The following is a 15,804-nucleotide window of genomic DNA, read 5'->3' as shown; positions in this document are numbered from 1 at the left end:
AGCCCTGGACGCCAGGGGAACAAAGGGCCACGTTATTTCTGGGAGAGAAATTCTTGGCCAATAGGCTGCTTGGGATTTAAATCTGGGAAATGGCCTAAGTGTCCATGTGCCTCTGTGATGTTTTGATAACATTTTATGATTTATAATGTTGAACATTCCCTTCAGAAGCAAGAATTACCCAGGGGCGCCTGGGTGGCCCAGTCGGTTAAGCGTCCAGCTCTTGGTTTTGGCTCAGTTCGTGAGCTCACAGTTCGTGAGCTCGAGCCCCAAGTCGGGCTCCACGTTGCTGGTGCAGAGCCTACTTGGGATTCTCTCTCCCTCCCAGTCTCTCTGACCCTCTCTGGCTTGCTCGCTCGCTTGTTCTCAGAAAAGAAAAATTAAAAAACAAGACTCCATCCCACAGCTGTGTCCCCTGAGGGGCCAGGGAGACTCGGGTTATTTTGTTTCCTCTGTGGTGCTCCACACCCGCCATGCCCGCACTGTACTCAGCCTTATGAGTAGCTGTTCCCCATCGGGAGCAGAACTTGGCTGCTTGTGCAATCTTGAAACTTCACTTATGATTCAGCAGAACCTTCCTAAATGGGGGCGGGGAGGGGGGTGCCGCTGTTTCCTCCATAAAACAGGAGTTAGTGGTGGCAGCCGCCCGGTCGGGAGCTGCGTGTCCTGAGGGACGTGAGCGCCAGATGGGGCGCTGTCCCTCGAGATTCAGGGCAGCTCGTGGTCAGGCCAAGGACACCGAACTCTCAGGTGGCAGGAGGGAAGTTTTACCCCTTTGTCCACACAGCATCCTAGTGGGACGCCCCCCCTTCCCTAATCGGATGTCACTTTGTATACAGAGGAGAGCTCCCTTTTCTCACGTGGGCTTTTGGGGCCCAGTCTAATTTAGATGGGCTCCGCATTCCGTGCTCAACACGAGAGTGAGAACAAGCTTAGGTCGGTGAGCGGAGTGACCGTTTTGGCTTTCCGGGGTCGGAGTGCGGTCCGAGCACTGTGAGCTGTTTTCTGTGGTTTGGGAGTGAAAGCGGCCTGTCAGGACTTTACCTCTTAGCTGTTCACGGGTCTTTACCCCTCCCCTGCTTCTCACACCTTCGGTGGGGCATCTGCTGGTGCTGAGGGCACTGTCTGCTGTCCCTGCTGGGGCGGCGGGTGGGGGAGAGGGGTGGGGGTGGCGTGGAGGCGGCCGAGTTGCTCCAAGTCCGTGACTCTGCTTGGGTTCTAACTTCTGATTCTCCTGGGGTTCGTTTGTTTTCTCTCTTTCAAGTTTATTCGTTTATTTTGAGAGGAAGAGAGCCAGTGGGGGAGGGGCAGAGAGAGGGAGAGAATCCATGCCGCCAGCAAGAGCCCTACGTGGGGCTTGAATCTCAAACCGTGAGATCATGACCTGAGCCCCCGCCCCCAGGCGCCCCCCTCGCGGGGTTCTTGATCTGCGTGCTGCTCAGAAGTGCTGAGAGCAGGGAGAGCCCTGGGATGGGGGGGGGGGCTTTTGCTGCCTCACCCTGCTTTCTCCTCCTCTTTGTGTAGGTCTTGGTAGCCAAGCTTCTCCTGTAGTTCTCTCTCCCATCATTAAATGAAAAATCCAAAGCAAAATGTAAACCGGATGCCTTACTCTTCCCCCTGCCCCCACCTGCCTCTCCCTGGGGCTCTGGCCCTCCTTCCCCTTTCAGGCTCCTTTCCCTTCAGCAGAGACTGGTGCCCCGCCTCCCCTGCAGAGTCTTCCCTGGATTCCGCACGAGCATCCCTGAGCCTCTGGCCTTCCCGCTTTTGCTCCTGTCCTGTAGGTCGGGTCCAGCACCCTCCTCTTCCCTCTGCCTGGCTCCTCCCCTTCACCCCTGAGACTCCGTTCAGCTGGCATCCCCTCTGGCTTCTGGATCTCTGCTGACGGGCTGGTGCCGTCGGGACTCGGGCTCATCCTGCCTGTTAGAACCCCGAGCGCCATGTGGCGGGCCGTGCTCCTGGCCTGTCCCCCTCACGGGTGGCTGCTCCGGTCCGAGGACCGTGTGTGGCTCTCCCGTGCTGCCTGTGCCTGGAGCCTCCGTGCTACTTGCAGTGGAGTTTGAGTTCTTTGGTGCTGCTCCTGGAGGCACCTTAAAAACGGAGTCTGTGGGCACCTGGGTGCTCAGTCCATTAAGCGTCTGACTCCTGACTTCGGCTCAGGTCACCATCTGGTTCATGGGTTCAAGCCCCGAGTCAGGCTCTGTGCTGACACTGGAGCCTGCTTGGGATTCTCGCTCCCTCTCTCTCTGCCCCTCCCCCACCCACTCTCTTCTTCTCAAATAAACTTAAAAAAAAAAAATAGGGAGTCTCATCATTCCACACAATTGACACGTTCTGCCTCTGCAAGAGGAAAAGGACACCCAGGAACCCCACATCTCCCCGGCCGAGGGGTGTCCTTACGACCCTCGAGGTCCTGATCAGATAGAAGTGACTTGATTCCAGTCCTTGCTCTTAGAATGTTTGAATCTTCTTTGTAGTTTAATCAATGAGATTTTTAACATGAGAAAGACCATGACTGGAAATCCTCTTGAAATGATCAGCTTAAAACTAGCCTTTCTCTTTATATCTTTCAAGTAGCTTTTCCCTGAGAGGTGAAAGTTCGTGTCATTCGTGATCCCCTTTGGAATACTTTTTGAGGAAGAAGCATCTGGTGTAATTTTTCCGTAAACTTGTCTGAAAATCCAGGGCAATCTAATTAAAATGCTAAGTCCCTTTTGCCGCACAAGGTGCTGTATTCACAGGCTCTGAGATGAGGACGCGGGTGTCTTTGGGGCCCTCACCCTGCCCACCACCTTCTCCAGCAGCAGTTACTAAGGACCCGCAGCCCTACCAGGTAAGTGTTAGTGTCCCCACCTTGTGACGAAGGAGCAGAGGCCGAAGCAGGCTTTGGTGGGTGCAGAACTTGCGGGCAGTGACCCACAGCCTCTGCTGGTGGCCCTGCACTGTCACTGGGTCTCTGGAACACCACGGTGCCTATGCAGTGTCAGCTGGGGGTCCGCCCTGGGCAGCTCCACACACAGGCTTTCATGCACCCCAACCCCGCCGCCTGAGCTCTTATCATTTGCCTTCACCCCTTTTCCTAGAGAGAAATACATGGTCCTAACATTTGGGAAAGAGCACAGGGGGAGCTGGGCTCAGCCTGCTTTTTTGATTTTTAGGTTAATTAAAAAAAAATTTTTATTTTTTACATTTATTTTTGAGAGACAGAGCACGAGCAGGGGAGGGGCAGAGAGAGAGGGAGGCACAGAATCTGAAGCACGCTCCAGTCTCCGAGCTGTCAGCACAGAGCCCAATGCGGGGCGAAAACTCATGGTGCCCCTGTACATTAAAAAAAAACGGGGGTGGGGCGGAGGTGCCTGGGTGGCTCAGTCGGTTGAGCGTCTGACTTCAGCTCAGGTCACGATCTCGCAGTCTGTGAGTTTGAGCCCCGCGTCGGGCTCTATGCTGACAGCTCGGAGCCTGGAGCCTGCTTTGAATTCTGTGTCTCCCTCTCTCTCTGCCCCTCCCCTGCTCGTGCTCAGTCTCTCACCATCAAAAAATGAATAAACGTTAAAAAAAATTTTAAATATGTTGCAGAGAACAGAAGAAAAAGCAGGTACTCATTCTCTCCCTACCTTAATATCATTTTGGACTTGCTCTTTAAAACATTTATGTGTGCACACCGTACAAATCTTAGAGTGCATATTCTTTCATCCATGAAGACTCGCTAAGCACCACAGAGACTTGCTGGGCATGGGGCACTGTCCCAGGGCGGGGTGGGGGGTGGTTACGAGAGCACAGAAAGGTGGTGCTGAAAGGGCACGTCAAGGGTAACTCAGAGCCAGCAGTGGAGAAAACGAAAGAACGGGATAGTTTGTGACGTTAGAGTGTCCAGGGGGCTCACGGAGGTACTGTGTGAGCAGAGACCTGGTGGGAGAATAAGCCTAGGATGCCTGCGGAGAGGTCTCCAGGCACGGCTGCAAAGGCCCTGGGGCAGGGGAGTGCTGGCTGCCCAGGTGGCTGTGGTGGGAGCAGAGGGCTGGGCGGCAGGGAAGCAAGCATCTGGCCAGGCCCTGTTGATGCTTTTATCAGAGGACTGAAACCAGGGGAGGATTCGGAGTGGGGGTGGGACATGACTGGCTTGGGTTTTATTTTTTTATTTTTTAAGTTTTGGTTTTAAGTTTATTTAGAGAGTGCGCACAGGCGGGTGAGGGGCAGAGAGAAGGAGAGGCAGAATCCCAAGCGGGTTCCACACCATCAGCACAGAACCCAATGCAGGGGCTCGGACCCATGAACTGCAAGATCATAACCTGAGCCGAAGTCAAGAGTCGGACACTTAACCGATGGAGCCACCCAGGCACCGCTAGGTCTGTATTTTAATTCCAGTTTAGGTTTTATCTATTTTTTTTATTTTTTTAACGTTTACTTGTTTTTGAGAGACAGTGCGAGCGGGGGAGGGGCAGAGAGAGGGGGAGACACAGAATCTGAAGCAGCTCCAGGCTCTGAGCCATCAGCACAGAGCCCGATGCAGGGCTCAAACCCACAAACCAACAGTGAGGTCATGACCTGAGCTGAAGTTGGATGCTTAACCGAGGGAGCCACCCAGGTGGCCCTAGGCTTGTATTTTAATTCCAGTTTAGGTTTTAAAGGGGTGGGCTCAGGCCTTGTGCGGCTGAGGGCAACCGGTTAGGAGGCTGTTGGGATCACGTGGGGCTCGGAGCCGGCATCGCAGCAGTGGGCAGCCAGGTGCCTTTTGACAGCAGAGCCCCTGTGACTCCCTGAGTGCGGGGTCTGAGAGCAAGGGGTTGCGTGTCTGTGGCCTGAGCAGGTGGAGGTGCAGGGTTACCCTATGAATGCGGGGTCTTCGGTGCCTGTGAGCAGAGGACACTGTTTTCATTGCGATAGTGTCTGTCATTTATGGGTGACGAGGGAAGAGGTGCTCAGGGGAGGCAGAAGGTGCGTCTCTCCCAAGGCCCCTGGGGTAGGCAGAGGGCCAGGCTGGTCGGGTTCTGCCACCAGATCTCCCCCCCCCCCTCCACCCCCTCCACCCGCCGCACAGCTGGGCCCCTTCACTAGTTGTCATGCGTCCCCACCCCGGAGCCTCCCGGCCGGCTCTGATGTGGTTAGTGTATTGTCCAAGGAATGCTTTGGTTTTAAGAGAGGGTTCTAGGGAGAGAAAACCAAGGGGCTGTTGCCACGTGGGTGAGGGAGGTTCCTCCAGGAGAGGCTGCGGTCTGGGTTGCTCAGATGCCAGTGCCCCGAGGGACCAGACCGAGCAGCAGACGCCCCTGCTCTGGGCACATCCGACCTCAGCATCATCTTGGCTTCTCCGCTGGCATCCAGGGGAACGGCTGCCGGTCACTTCGTCCCACCCCCTGGGGACTGCGGTGCCAGCAGGAAAGGGTGGGGGGCCTGGAGTCCAGGCAGTGCTCTCCTCCCCCCGCCGTGCCCACTGCATCCCTTGGAGGAAGGGGACCGTGTCTGAATCCCCACAGAGTGGCCGAGGCCCTAAGGAGGACTTTCTTGCCGCAGAGCTCAGCCCTGGGGCCTGGGGCCAAAGCTCAGCTCGGAAAGTGCTCCTTTCCGGGCTCCGTGAGGATCCCCCCGTGAACCCAGGGAAGATCACCGGACAAGGAAGTTCTAGTGTTTCCGCACTCCTTGGCTAAATGCCATCATGGAGTCACCCTGCAGTCACATCCGAAGGTATTTCTAAAGGAATCTGAGACACTTGGCTGTTAAGTTGGGGCTCTTTCAGTATCCCTTAAAATCTTCCCGGATTGGTGATCGTTTACTTACCCGTAGGTCAAGCTTGTGCTAAAACCCAAGACCTACCCTGGCGTTTGGAAAGAAAGTATGAGAAACTTGTTTGTTTTCCTTACTCCTAAAAATTTCATTTTGGAGCACCTGGGTGGCTCAGTTGGTTAAGTGTTCGACTTTGGCTCGGGTCACGATCTCACAGTTCACGGGTTCGAGCCTGCATCGGGCTCTGTGCTGACAGCTCAGAGCCTGGAGCCTGTTTCGGATTCTGTGTCTCCCTCTCTCTCTGCCCCTCCCTGCTCACACTCTGTCTCTCTGTCTGTCTCTCTCTCAAAAGTAAATAAACACTAAAACAAAAGTTTCATTTTATAATGTGCATATTAGTACATGAAGCACACTAACTTATCGGGAGATCACACCTGGGTTAATGCTCAGCCCTTTAGCGATAAGAGTAAACCTCACTGGGAGACAGATCACTTCCTTCATTTCAACGTCAGTGTTGAGTTTGGCAAGGATAGGAAAAGCCTTGGGAGGCTGGCTGGAAGCGAGCCCTGCCCGGACCTGCAGGCAGGATGCTCGAGGATGCTCATGATGGATGCTTCCGGAAGGGGGTCCCTGTTCTTGGGATGTTCTGGGTGGAGCGCAAGAGGCTTTACCATCTGGCAGGTGGAAGCTCGCACACTCCGTGGGGGAGTCCTCCTCTCCCTCCAGACGGGTTCAGGACCTTCTATGGCACAAAGCTCAGTGGGCAAAATAATCGTGTCTGATCAAGGTGGTCGGGTGGGAAAGCGCTGGAGCTGGCAGCAGACAGATTTCAAGTACCATGAAATGTCATTCAAAGTGCTTTTTATGTGAGTCTTAGTCACTTCTGTCTGAGGACAGAATCCAAGAGGGTCCCGGGACCTGCGAAGCTCGGGTCCGCAAAACCGAAGATGCACACTTCCAGCCGTGGTGGGAACCCCCGCCTCCACAGTCCCACGCACCAACTCCACGAGCCGCGCTGTGGTCTGGCAGCCGGTCCGAGGGCCTCCACGGGGCTTTCCCTGGGTGCCTCACCGGTTGTCAATCCAGGCACACGCAGGCTCGGGTGTGCGTCTCCTATATGTCTACAACCCCACCGAATCCCTTGCTGCAAACTCCCGTTCCGCCCAGTGCGGAAGGGGAACTCACCACAGTAGCAGGAAAAGTCTGGCACATGCGGGGCTGTCTCCCTGTTGTCTCCCCTTCCTCGCCCCTCGGCCCCCAGCTCTGGGTGCTGGATGCAAATAGCACCCTGGCCTGTGCTCCTGCCTGTCATCCGCAGCCCCAGCTGATCACCACGAGCTTGACTGCGGTTTCTGCAGAGCCGGGACCTCTCCGTGGGCACCCCTTCGTAGCGCCATCCAGGGCTGGGCGCCGTGGCTTCCTGGGCTTTGCTGGCCAGCCCACCTGTGCCCCTGCTCCCAGCCACTGTGCCGGGTGGCTTTCTCTGATCCTCTGACATCCGTCCTGCAGTCTTGGTTCCTCCCTTATTCCCATTGTGCTTCTAGTAGCTAGGTTTTTCACGCTGAACCCTAAGGGACCAGACAAGCTTCATTCCCCCACCTTGTCACCGTCACAATCCGTGCCTGTATTGCGCCAACTTAGACCAGCGGGAGCCCTTTCCAGTCCTTCTGACTCTAGTGCTGCTGCTAGGCATAATTTGTAAGTAACGTTCTTAGAAAGTTTCTTCCTCACCTCCCTGGCTTCCATTCAAGGTCACATCTACAGGGAGCCCCCCACCCCACGATGTCTAGTTCTACTCTTCCCCCCATCTTATCCCTCTATTGTGCTTCGGTTTTATTTGTAGCACTAATCAGCACCTTACATGCAGTTCATTTCTTAGCTTGTCTGTCCACTAGAACGTCAGCTCCGTGAGGACAAGGTCTTTGTCTCACTTACTGTGGTGTCCCCGGTGTTTCATGATGAATCAGACTCCAGGCCTGGAGCATCTGATGGACGGCCCCTCAGTCCTGTGCCACATGTGGTTGTCAAGAGGAGAGGCGGTGGGTGTGGGGGAGGGGGTGCCTTCTTTTCTTTTCACACCATGCAAAGGCAAGAGGGCTTTTGGCTGCTAGGTCAGAAAAAAAGGTCACAGACTAAAAAGAGAAATATCCTCCCATATTATTTTATCATAAACTAGGACTGCAATTAGTAGGTAATTGAATGCCGTCAGGAAGAGTGACTTTAAATTCACTTGAAACCAACATGATTTTTTTTTTTTTTTAATTTATTTTGAGAGAGAGAGTACACGGGGAAGGGACAGAGAGAAAGGGAGAAAGAGAATCCCAAGCGGGCTCTGTGCTGTCAGGACAGAGCCTGATGTGGGCCTCAATCCCACAACCCACAAGATCATGACCTGAGCCAAACCCAAGAGTCAGGTGCTTAACGGACTGAGTCACCCGGGCGCCCCAAGATGATTTTTACTCTGGCAGAAAATTTGTGCAAATTTAATTGGCCTGTGTTCAGTCAGTACAGTCAGCAAGTAAACGAGTGTATTTACTTAGAACTTCACTTCCCAAGCTATCCGTGTGAGTAGGTTGTTTCTCATGGATACATTAAGAATTTTCCTGGAAAAGTGTTGGGCACTTGCTTACTTCGCTGTCAAAGCCTTCCAGGTCAAAACCTTCTGAGATGGGCACTCGGCTGCACAGCTTTGCTGCTCGATCATTTTTTTGTTCACGTGCTGGGGGAGGATCTGGAATGGTTTTCTAAGTAAAACTCTATCTCAGCCCGCGAGCATGTACCTCCCTCCACAGCTGGAATAGTCATCTGTTGAGTTTCGAGTCTGAATCGCAGTTAGGGTCCTGAATTCCCACAGAAGGTCCCGCATCCTGTCATCTGGCGAGTCTGTTTCGAAGCCCGCGCGTCCGTCTGTCACCAGCCCGGGATCTGCCCATCCACCCCTGCCTTTTCGGGCGGGTCCCCTCCGGCTGCTCCCTGATCGGTCTCGATCAAGTGCCCGCCTCGACCCAAGCTGCAGACACAATTCGAAGGACTCGCGGTGCATTTCATTTCTTAGATGTTCTGTTAACTCCACGGACCCAGCTGGATTACCAGGAAGCCTCTGACTCGGTGTCTACCCCCTGCCACCACGCTGGAATTCTGCTCTCTGCTTAACTTTAGAAGAGACGTGAGCTGTGTCACACAATAGAATATTATCTGGCAATAAAAAGGAATGAAGGGCTGATCCGTGCTACCACATGGATGGAAGGCCTCATGCTAAGTGAAAGAGGTCAGTCACAAGAGACCATATGTTGTATTTACCTGAAATGTTCAGAGTGGGCAAATCATGGAGACCTCAGAGAGAGTGGATTCATGTTGCCGGGGAAGGAGGAGCGTGAGCTGAGGGGACGGGCTTTCTTTTGGGGATGATAAAAGCGCTCTAAAACCAGACGGTGGTGATGGTCACACCATTCTGTGAATGTGACCAAACCCACTGGATTGTATGCTTTAAATGTGTAAATATTATGGTACGTGAATTATATCCCAGCAACAACGTTTGAAACGACAAGAGTCATAAAAAACACCACCTGATGACTGATTTCAAAGTCTTTGCTCACTGTATCACTGGGAACATCCACGTAGAAATTCTGTTCAGAGGGGGTGAGGGGTTGGGCGTGTGTCTTCCCCAACTGCACCGCGGCCCCCAGCGAGGAGCTAGGCAGCTTATAGAGAACACATGTCAGGGGCCCTTGACCTTCCTCGCCCATCCTACCGGTGCCTTTTCTGATTTAGGCTTGTATCTATTTCCACATTTTTGCATAATTTATGTGTCTTAGCTACATCACATCCTTTGTGGAATATAGGCAAGTAGAATGAACACACACACACAGGCATTCCTGAAGGCTGCACACAGGTAATAACTTCCTTGAATCTTCCATTTCCCCTGTGAAGCACCTGGCAGGTAGCCATGGTTACTCCTCTTCCATGGTTTGGGAGAGGCAACTACTTCTGAGTTCTGGAGTGAATTGGCCACTAGGTGACCTAGGCTCCCCGGAGACAAAGGAAAGGAGACTTGGGCACGGGTGACTCTCCACACTGAATTACCAGCGGTCTGGCTTGGAACGGGGCACTCTAATGTTTGTGCTTTTTGCCTGAGAATCAAGTTTCAGAATGCCATTAGAAAAATCTAGTAGGTCGGGGCGCCTGGGTGGCGCAGTCCGTTAAGCGTCCGACTTCAGCCAGGTCACGATCTCGCGGTCCGTGAGTTCGAGCCCCGCGTCGTCGGGCTCTGGGCTGATGGCTCAGAGCCTGGAGCCTGTTTCCGATTCTGTGTCTCCCTCTCTCTCTGCCCCTCCCCCGTTCATGCTCTGTCTCTCTCTGTCCCAAAAATAAATAAACGTTGAAAAAAAAAAAAAAGAAAAATCTAGTAGGTTGACACATTTATATCACGTAGATCTAATATTTTTGGTGAAGCCTTGTAGTGACTCTACCCTCAAGATAATTAGCCACCTCTTAGACAAATTCTGTACTTTTAGGAAGGGTATCAAAATTCAGGAAGGCGTGATTTCATTTACCTCCAAGGGAAAGATGACAGAAGAGGGTAATGAGTATAATCATTAGAACCATTTATTAAAAGCAGAAAAGCCACATAATGGCACCAAAATCCAGAAACCAAAAAGGGTTTTCCACTGGTCAACTGTTTTCTCTGGTGGCCTCTCTAGGCCTGTTCTACAGGAATATCCTTTTAAAAATACTCAACGGGCAAAAAGATTAATGTCCCAAACCCCCCTTCTTCTCCCCTTGATTCTATCCGGATACTTTCATAAAGAAGGTAACAGGCTTGTTTTCTGTCTTTCTCCTTGAACTTCTCTTTTTGGCTTTTCTTCACATTTGACTATCATTCTTGAGACGGGCCTTCCTTCCCTCCTTACCAACCCTTGCCAGATTTGTCCACTTAATCCTGACTCTCGTTTGCTCTTTCTGAGCGGGAACCGGAGGCCCTGGCGGCAGGGGCATGTTGCCGACAGACGATGCTTTGGCATCACAGACAGGTGGCAATTGTCGGGAGACTCAAGTTACTGAAAAGTGTTTGAGGAAATCATCCCGATATCATCCCTGTGTCTGTCAAAGCAAAACCAGAATTACATTGAGTAAAATGTCTCTCAAACGTCCACACTTGGTGGGGGCGCCTGGGTGGCTCAGTCGGTTGAGTGTCTGACTTCAGCTCAAGTCATGATCTCACGGTTCAGGAGTTCAACCCCAGAGTCAGGCTCTGTGCTGACAGCTCAGAGCCTGGAGCCTGCCTTAGATTCTGTGTCTCCCTCTCTCTCTCTCTGCCCCTCCCCCACTCACTCTAGCAACAAAACAGAGCCAGAACATAAGCTTTTCTTTGGTCTTTAGAGCTTTCTTTATGTTATGATAACTTCTATGTGCTTCCCTTTTTGTCGTGTCTCTGTTAGCAATGCAGTAGGAGCCCACCTCTCAGTGCCCCCGGAAGGAGAAAGAGACTGTTGTACTTGGCTGTCTTCGTTGTCAATCATCTTGGGGCATAAAAGAGGGAGACAGGTCGCCTCATGGGAGGGGAGCTATTGGTTGGGCCGGGTCGCCTTTGTCCACCGTCCTAAGGCCATCAGTCCCCCAATCTCTGCTTGTATCTCTGGAACACTTCAAGGGGAAACACTGGTGGAGGGGTGTGAGCAACTGGGGTGATAGCTGAACAGGGTGATGTTATCTTGTGTGGAAAACAAAGGGACTTCATTAAAACCCCCTTTGAGTGCTGCCCCTTAGAAATTCAGAATCTCTCATTTGCTGATTTTTTAAAACAGCCTATTTAACTAATTTGGTTAGTAATTAAGGTAAGGGGATCTTCCCTGGTCTTTTTTTTTTTTTTTTTTAAATATTTTTAATCTTTATTTTTGAGAGAGAGAGAGAGAGAGAGGGAGAAAGAGTGTGTGTGTCTGAGCAGGGGAGGGGCAGAGAGAGAGGGAGACACAGAATCGGAAGCAGGCTCCAGGCTCTGAGCTGCCAGCAGAGAGCCCAACGCGGGGCTCGAACTCACAAACCGCGAGATCATGACCTGAATCGAAGTCGGATGCCTAACCGCCTGAGCCGCCCAGGCACCCTTCTTCCCTGGTCTTTTGGGTAAAATTCCCCTAAAAAGAGATAAAAACGCAACTTCTTACAGAAGCAGGGAAACAAAAGAAGACAAATCATTAGAATGATTTCCACGTTTGGAAAACCGAAGTCGCCACTTGAGGGCACCAAAAAATAAGAAATCTAAAAGGGCTTTTCTCGTTGCCTAAAGGTGGAGTCATTTAAAACTCCATTTTTTTCCCAAATGGAGGGAGAGATGCTACTTTTTGAAATAGGTTTTGATGTATTTTTGTTCTCAGGAGAGTCTGTGACCCTTGTCTCTCTTCCTCGGCCTGCGACAGACATCATTGCTCACACTAGGGCTTAAACCAGTTTAAGAAAGCTTTCGGAGACAGTCGAAAGAACGGCTTCCTGGGGGCTGTTTGGTGGGACTGTAAATATCCATAGCTCTGGCCTGGAGGACCAGGCGTCAAGTGTCTCTTTTAAGATAGACTGGACGTTCAGGGACTGATGCTGGCCAGGACGTCCACGCTGGGGCTGGCCTGGGGCCTGGGGAGGAAGGCTCAAATGGGAGTCGCTTGACACGGTGCTCAGACCCAGGCAGTGGAGAGCCCAGAGGGTCCGAGGATGTGCAGGAGAGGGGGTCTGCTCTGCTTCCTGGCTGGGACCCCGGGTGGAGGGGCCCTGGGACAGCCTGCTTTGTTGGCAGGGCTGAGAACATCCTGCCGGGGTAGCAGTGGGACAGGGCAAGGAGACGAGCCTGAGCCAGGCCAGGTGGGCATGCGGAGGCCCAGAGGCCGGAGGCTTGGGGGACAGCCTGGAGGAGAGGGTAAGGGAGGGGACAGCCTGGGGGAGGGCGGTGGCAGTGGTGGTGCCCTGGGGCCTTGCTGCCGGTGGCAAAGGGCGACCCCCACGCAGGCTGCCGGATAAGGGGACTCCACTGACAGCCCGCCAGGGCTCAGGGATGCCCTGGCGGCCTCGCTGAAACTTCCTCGTCCACCGGCAGGCCACCAGCCATTCTTCCCGCCCCTTCACATGGGGGTCTGACACGCCGAGGCCTCGCAGCTCTGCAGCTCATCACCCTCTTGCCGTTTGCTCTTGCCCGGCGGTCCCCAGCTGCCACCCACCTTGGTGTTTGCCTCCCCGACAACCTGACTCAACACGGCCCCGAAGGCCCCAAGGTCCCTTAGCTGCCTTGCACGTAGCACCTGCCCCTGCTCTGCAGGGGGCGGGAGGGAGAGGGCTCTTCAGGGAGGGACAGCTCGGTATGGAGCTGACATTTGAAACGACCGAACTGAAAGTCATCTTCTTGCCTTCTTACCCGAAGGAAACTAGTTAGACCGGAAGAGACGGGTACGGTTGGGGCGCCGAGATTAAGGCTGTTTCCAGGGCAAAGTAGGTAAAGGGAATTTGAGAGCAAATCAGCTCACTTCTAGGAAATTAAAGGCGGATGTGTGTCTGCGTATCTGGAATCAGAGCCAATCCCTTTCCGTCCGATTCGCTTCGCATTGAACTTGTCTGGGCCGCTTTTGACTTGTGAGTCTTGTGTGACCCGAGCGACCCCCACCTCTGTGGCACCACCCAGAGAGCTGGCCCCACGTTGCTAGTGGGATGGAGCCTCGGGAGGAGAGTCACCTCTTTGTGGGTTGGACAGTGCCCCCTTCAACTGCACCTCCACCCGGAACCTCACGATGTGAAATTACTTGCAAACAAGGTCTTGGCAGAAGTAGTTAAGGGTCGAGCTGAGGTCATACTGGAGTCAAGTGGGCCCTAAGTCCAATGAGAGGGTCCCTATAAGAGGCAGCAAAGGACACACACAGGGACCGGGGGAAGGAGGCTGTGGAGATGGAGGCAGGGGTTGGGGGACATCCAGGGACACCAGGAGCCAGCAGAAGCTGGAAGAGGCAGGGGAGGACCCTGTCCCAGACACTCCGGAGGGAGCGTGGCCTTGCTGGCACCTTCTGTCCTCTGGAGCTCTGGGAGAATACATTTCTGTTGTTTTAAGCCACCCAGTTTGTGGCCACTTGCCACGGCAACTCTAGGAAGCGAACACACTCTCCAGTATAATTGTGGTGAGAACGAGGCCAGCCTTAGCATTCCAGGCTCCGCTAAGAGCACACAGACCCTACATCCCGATACCCAGACGTCCCAAAACAAGCTCCCCTCCATGCCACCTGGCATGTCTATTATCAGAAAAACGCACAAAAACACAGCAAATGTCGGCGGGGATGGGGAGAAATTGGAACTCTCCCACTTTGCTGGTGGGCGTGTAAAATGGCTCAGCCCCCGTGGAAAGGAGTTTGGTGGTTCCTCAAAGAGTTACTCGTGGGACTCGGGTCGGATCGGGCAATCCCACTCCTTGGTATACACCCCCCAAGCGGGACTCCCAGCGTGTTCCCAGCTGTATTGCTTGCCGTCGCCGAAAGGGGAGGAGCAAACCAAGTGTCTGTCGACTGAAGAAAGGATAAACCAAACGCGATGTTACCTACGCCGAATATGATTCAGGTTTAGGAAATTCAAAAAATTTGTCAATGTTTATTTTTGAGACACACACACACACACACACACACACAGTGTGAGTGGGGGAGGGGCAGAGAGAGAGGGAGACACAGAATCCGAAGTGGGCTCCAGTCTCCGAGCCGTCAGCACAGAGCCCGACACGGGGCTCGAACCCACGAACTGTGAGATCATGACCTGAAGTCGGATACTCAGCCCACTGAACCACGCAGGCGCCCCTACCCTTAGGAAATTCAGACACGTACTACAACGTGCATGACCCTGGACAACAAACATTCTGCTAAGTGAAATAAGCCAGACCAAGAATAAATACCGTGTGCTTCTCCTTACGGGAGGCACCCAGAGTGGGGAAACTCCCAGAGACTGAAAGCAGGGTCGAGGTCACGGGCGCTGGGGCAGGAGTGGGGGCGTTAGTGTTCCTCGGGGACACAGTTTCTGTTTGGGAAGTTGAAAAAGTTCTGGAGACGGATGGTGGTGGTGGCAGGAAGGGCGGTGAACCGGGCGCTGAAAAAAGGTTAAAACGGTAAATTTTAGGTTATGTCCACATGCGCCCCGCTGCTGAACTCTTAACTGTGCTCTGTCCTTCTCCCTTGACAGATACACCTTTGTAACAACTGGAGGGCCAGGGCTAGGGGTGGGTTTAGAATTCTGGGACACTCTGGAGCCGTGTGCCGGGATGTGGCCGTGCAGGGGGAGCTGGCCCCTGGCCTTCGTCCTGCCCTCCTCTCTTCCTGAACTTGGCCCCATCCCTCTCCATGGGCAGTGAGGGGCCTCGCTGACGTGTGTGACACGTGCTTACCCCTGGAGGCACACCCATTGCAAACGGCACACTTTGGGGGTGCCTACTGGCAGTGTAGCTCGTCCTCAGGGGGTGGACCCAGGGTTAAGGGCTGTGCAGGCCCCGGGAGCAGTCCCCACTCCGCATGCGCACTAGACTTTTCAGTAACGCTGAGCGCTGTCTGGCTGATGACGCCCAGAGCGTGAGCTGTCGGAGGAGTGCCACAGGCCAGGCGCACGACTTGGGGCCCACAGACTATGGCGGATGGCACGTGATGGAAGAGAGCCACTAGGGGCCTTCAGAGTGTGGGGCTCAGGACAGGGCTCCACGTAAGCAGGCCTAGTTATCCGGTATTGGATAATTTGGGACACCCACTGCCATGGTGAGGCTTGACGTGGCCTTGGAGAGGCTACTGGAACTTGATGTGGATCCTCATCTGGCCTCTCGGCCACGCAGAACCCAGGCTCCTTCCACCCGGGGGGATAGTACACGTCATGAGGCCTCACTCTGCTGGCCCACCTTTCTCCGGGCTGTGGGCGTCTGCCCTGGGTGCAGCCAGCCGCTCTGCCGGGTCCTGACTCGGCCTCAGTTGCTGGTGACAAGAGGGAGCAGGGACCCTGAGAATCTGTGCTCTGGTCGGGGTGGCGGTTGGGGAGGCCGAGGGCCCCCAGGGTGGCAGGACCACACCCCGGTCCTGGGCGAGATGCGAGTGAAGGAGCGGC

This window comes from Acinonyx jubatus, chromosome B2, assembly GCF_027475565.1.
Source record: "Acinonyx jubatus isolate Ajub_Pintada_27869175 chromosome B2, VMU_Ajub_asm_v1.0, whole genome shotgun sequence".
Classification (NCBI taxonomy): domain Eukaryota; kingdom Metazoa; phylum Chordata; class Mammalia; order Carnivora; family Felidae; genus Acinonyx; species Acinonyx jubatus.
Note: the sequence above shows the minus strand (reverse complement) of the source record.